We start from the raw sequence: 5,754 nt of genomic DNA on the forward strand, positions 1-5,754 counted from the left end.
GCCTAGAATACGGGCAAGCATGCAATAGGGGCTCAATAAATATTTGTAGGAACAAAAAATATATTTCCAGATCTTCCTGGAAGCATCCTCTTAACAAAGTTGGACTATGGGGGGATATGCTTGAATGTTATGCTCTACATTTGTATTAAGGTAAAAAAAAAAATCCTAGAAGACAACACATGAATATACAAAAGAGAAAGTCATAATGGTTTTTACTATTTCTTTAAGTAATATCAGATCGTCGCATGTGAAGTTATTGTTTCGTGTTTGTCTATGACTGGCGTTGTATCTAAAGTACCCTGAATGCAAAGAAATATTAAAATTATTGAACTATCTTGAGATTAGGTCAGCAAACAGAATATTTAGCACAATTCATAGTAAAGAGGCCAACTCTGCTTTGGATTGAATTACCACAGTAAATGAAGACAAAAGAGAAAATTTTATCTAAAGATGCTTCATAAGCCGCCTGAATTCCCTAGATCAAAAACAACTTTGAAAATTAATTAACATATAACTGCTTGTCCTAAACCTGTAAGGAGAGAAGGAAGAAAGCATAGGATGTATGGCAGAGAGTAAAATAAAATCAGTGGTAAGGGGTTTCACATTTATTTTTAAAATACTGTTTTTGTAAAATTACTTGCTCCTTATTTAAAGAAAAAGGTCAGAAAAAAAGGAAAAAAGTCATGAAATGCAAAAAAAAAATATGAATAAGACAATAAAAAATCACCTGAAATTCCATCATCCAAAAATAACCTTTGATTGCACACTGAGAACATCATTCCAGAACCTAGTTCCAACAAAACCTTGGAGGAACAGCCTGTTGGACAAGAATTTGCAAAGAAACAGGTGAATTAATTTTGTAAGACTCCACTTGAAATAAACAAAGTGGGTTTAAACATGCTAGTTATAATCATATTTTCATAGATTTCTTCTCTCCACATGTATCCAAAAAACAAACAGAATAGATGAAACTATTCAGTGAGATTTTACTTAAGTTCAGAACATTCGATGAAATTACTCATTCCTAAAATGAATCATTTTCTCACACTTTTCAATCAGGAATTTTAAATGTAATGTTTGTTTTGAATCTTCACCCAATCTGATACACAGCTTGGGATCAGCCATTGTGACTGCATCCATGCTGAGCTTCCTCACCTTGGTTTATTTATATCTCCACATTAGTCAACTGCAAGGGGAGGAAGGGAAAAAAAGAACGCCCAACAGACAGTAACAAGCCAATGCGAAGTTGCTTGGTAAGAAGGAGGATTGTCAAATAAGTTACTTCTTATGTAAATATGGGAATATCATAATATTCTGTCTACTGGTACCTAAAGTGCAACAATTATACTAAATATTTATAAAGTTCCTGTCCTCTAGGGAGCTCAAAGAGAAATATTTATATAAGTGATCTCAGCAGGTCTCTAACATTCAAATAGGGAAGCTGAAGCATTTTCTCACTTTCTCCTCTATTAACTAAGCCTCTTGTGTGGATAGGTGACTGGTTCAAGTTAATACTATGAGTCAGTGGCAGAAAAGTAAAAAATAGAACTTCGGTTACTTTCCTTTTTTTTTAACTACATAGTTTCTCTAGCTCTCACCTCATCTTCAATAAAAATATAGCTTTTAAAGTTATCGGGTCATCACCATGAAACATTCTTATGTTGGGGCTGATTTTTTTCACATGAGCAAGATGCTATGACCCACTTTTAGCCCAATGTTACAGCTTTTATTTTAATAATGGATAATACCAATGATGATGCATGCTGGTGTGGATAAAAAAGGTATGGCTATCATTCATTTATTATCAGGAAACTGAGATGGGCTTAACTGAGTTCTTTTCTTTTCTTTCTTTTTTTTTTTTTTTTTTTTAGGCGAGGTCACAGATTACAAGAACCTTGTCAGTTTATAATCTTTTCTTTTTTAATGTTTACCCCTACAGCACCTGATCTTCCTAGGTGGTCTCCCATCCAAGTACTAACCAAGTACTAACCAAGCCCAACCCTGCTTAGATTCTGAGATCAGATGGGATCCGGTTTGTTCAGGTTAGCATGGCCGTAGACTTAACTGATTTCTTGAGGCTACTTTGAAATTGAGTTCCTTTTGGCATTGAAAATCTCTCTTAGGCTCAGCTATATGAAAATAAGAGCAAGCAAACCACTTTCTCTGAGCAAAACCTACACATTGGTATTCTCTATAAGCTGTGCTCTGAAATAAAACTGTCTCAACTAAAAAAAAAAAAAGGCCTGAGGGGAAAAATAATCCTCTTATTTTTATTGCTAATGATCACTTGTTAAAAGTGACATATATGGGAGTGGTGACGTATATGAATAATATGGCAGGAAAGAAATTGACTTATCCTAGTACTCAGCCTATATCATATTTAAAAAGCTATACAGTTATTGATGAGAGCAATAAGCCCTGGCATTGTGCTCTTTATCAGAGTGATCTTTAGCATAAGAAAAATAACATTGTCCTCAACATTTGGGCAAATTTTATTTCTATGAGGATGAAGCAACTGAAGCCAGCTGTCAGTGATTATGGGAGGAGAAATGAGGAGTGATAAAATGTTTGAATTAGTCCTAGGAATGTCAGCCTGAGAAAGAACCTTAAGAACCCCCTAGTCCATGTTCTTATCTTGTAGAGAAGTGAATTGTTCAAGTCACAATTTCTAAATAGACGCAAGCAAGAAAGTTGGTTGCCTTACACAATTCACAACAATGCCTGGCTCTTTCCACATCCTCTTCCTAACAGTTGTTCTTTTAGATGTCTCCTGTTCACTATTGGTATTGGTTACACCAAGGGTTTACTTCCGTAAACATGTTGGAGAAAAAAGGAAGAAGGCATTGTGAATACAGTGATATTCTCAACAACCAAAGGACTCCCTAGATATTACTATTCTGGTTATGCAGGAGATTTGCCATTCAAATACGTGTGCTTCTATGTGCTTGTACTTCTATGGCTATCAATTTAAAGAAAAGTCTAAGTGCTTAGTTGAAATGAACAACCAGTATCAATTCAAAACTGAATACAAATTTAACTCCACGCTGAGAGTGATCAGATGATTCAGTGCTACTTAATTCTAAAATTCTACATGAGTTTTTGGAAAAATTTAAAGAAATCTGTACTATAATAAAATATATAAAAACTAGAAATAGAAATACAAAAATTGAATTGTCCAAAACCTTAATTGATCATTATAATTATTACTAGGCATAAGAAATAATGAAGAGATTCCCTTAATGAAAAACTGAAACAATTAGCAATTATTTTTCCATATAGAAACTGGCAAATCTAAGACATGTCTGGGAATGAGTGTCAAAGAAGGCTCTGAAGCTTTCTAATCAATAGTTGGATAAAGGAAAAAAATGTGTGTTTATTTCTTATGCAGCAAGATTTTATTTCCTCTCGTTTGTAAATCTATGTTCTCGTCTCAGTTCTTTGGAAATTTCCAGATTTAAGACTCCAAATTTGAAGTTAAAGAAATAAAAGATTAATTAACCTAGCCTTACATAAATGCAATTTGGTTCTTTAAAGGCATCTTTCCCCTTACTTAGATAAATAAACTACTAAATTTTAAACCAAATAATCAGATTGACTGTCACTGTTAAAACTGACCAGATAATTGCTGTCACCCCAATTATAGCAGAGTTTGCCCAGCATCTATCAAAACCCAGGCCATTACAAATATACCTTAGCAGTAAAACTATCAATAATAATGAGAATACGGAAGCATGACCAGATGGATGATTTCCAGAGAGTCCTTCACTTGGGGAGAATATCACTGTATTCACTATCTACCCTCTTCTTCTCTACTTCTTCCAACATGTTTATGAAAGTTAATATTTGGAAAAATCAATTCCAACAGTGAACTTGAGACACCAAAAGAATAAAGAATAACTGTTAAAAGAGGACATGGAAGGAGCCACATATTGTTAGCATTAAGAGTAAAAGCATAATAATAATAATGACAATGATAATCATGATAATAATATGTTTATTGAGTGCTGCAGGTGTGTTATATGAATTGTCTCATTTAATCTTTACAGTAACTCTATAAGGTCAGTGGTGTCTTCTCCCCATTTGGAGAAAACTGAAGAAGAAAATTAATTTTCAGTTTATATAAGAGCAAAAATGGGGTCTTCTCTCAACTCTGAAAAAAGAAATCTCTTATAATATTACATATTTATTAATACCATAAGTATATATTTTAGAAAAAAAAATTAGATCTTATTGAACAACTTTATTGGTAGTATTTTTACTGAATACAAATAAAATAAATTAAACACCATAGAAAGTCAATTTGCTACAGATATTTGGACCTTTTCTTGATACTAGTTTCTAAAATGTAACTTAATACTGAGTTCCCAGAAGAGTGGCTATATGCCACAGTTGGTAGTATGGCAATGGGGCAAATACAAATTTAATGTTAAAAAGGTCATGTGAAGAGGGGAAATGAGTTTAAATGAAATTGAATAAAGTGAGTTATTTTTTTTTTATTTCTCTCATTCTCTCTCTCTCTCTCTTTCACACACACACACACACACACACACACACACACACACACACACATACAGTATTCAGTTATTCTCATTAGGGGAAATAGTCATTATTAATCCATTTTTCTCCTTTTTTCATACATTAAGAAAAGGAGAACTAGATATGTTGAAAATTTAAACTTCACGCAACATAAAATGAGAGTAGATGCCTTGTAAGAAAAAACCGAGAAAAAAAATAAGTATTTAGCTCCCTTTCTCAAGTATATAATCAAGGCTCAGAATTCACAGCAGCAAAACGTTATGGAGAAAATTGCCATGATCACATTGATTCAGATTGTAGGCTTATTTTGTGATTCTTATTGTCATTAGAGAACTAAAGCATTTAGATAATTCAGATCCTGACTATAAGCATTAACCAGTTAGTATGTAAAAAATATTTTGAAAACCTAATTTTAAAAAGAAACTTGTTTTCTTTTTTAAAAAATTGACAAATAATATTTTATTATTGCTACTTATATTGCAGTATATATTTTCTGACTTATATTAAGTCAGAAAAAAAATCAAAGGGAGTCAAAAAAGATCATGATTTGGGGATATAAACCAGAGAATCCAAATATTATTTCTGTATCTCCAATACTGTTAAAAAGCTTTTTTTGACTAACAAAACTAATGTTTTGATTTGAAAATGTTTTAAAAATATCAACCCTTGTGAGGCAGGTTTATCCATGTAGGAGGCCTAACTACTCCAAAGACAGAGATTGACCTGACCTATGGGGTCACTTTGACCTGCCTGTGACAAAGTGGAGCCTGAATGAACCATTTCCAGCTCTGTTCTTCCTTCCTCTTTAAAAGTGATGTCTTAATTCAATCTTGCAGAAATTCCTGGATTGATATATTTCCCAAGGAAAAAATAAGTAATACCTAGTTAAGAACATTAATTTTAATTCTCTAATTCACTGTTAGATTAAACACTACGTGATAATATGCACATTATTTGAGAGTAATGCAGTTAGTCAAACTGATAAATCATACGATAGTGATTTATTAAAGCATATTTATTGTCAATTATGAAGTACTACGATCCCTTTAATGTGAAGAAATTACCTAACATGCATAAATCTTTGGTAAAAATACAGGAGCTTGTAAATACTAGTAGTTATTCACAAAAGGCTGAATAAAACAAATTTCATTATAGAATGTATATGCTGCGAGCATTTCTTTCTACTAAATGTTTGAGTAGTATTTCTTAATTTTAAAC

At 32.5% G+C, this 5,754-nt stretch overlaps 1 pseudogene; it reads right to left on the bottom strand.

Moving 5' to 3' along the window:
* Positions 1 to 1,930: 1,930 nt before the first annotated feature.
* Positions 1,931 to 2,060, bottom strand: LOC118605333 (annotated as a pseudogene).
* Positions 2,061 to 5,754: the final 3,694 nt, after the last annotated feature.

The sequence above is a fragment of the Rousettus aegyptiacus genome, unplaced genomic scaffold (genome assembly GCF_014176215.1).
Source record: "Rousettus aegyptiacus isolate mRouAeg1 unplaced genomic scaffold, mRouAeg1.p scaffold_m13_p_1, whole genome shotgun sequence".
NCBI classification, from domain to species: Eukaryota; Metazoa; Chordata; class Mammalia; order Chiroptera; family Pteropodidae; genus Rousettus; species Rousettus aegyptiacus.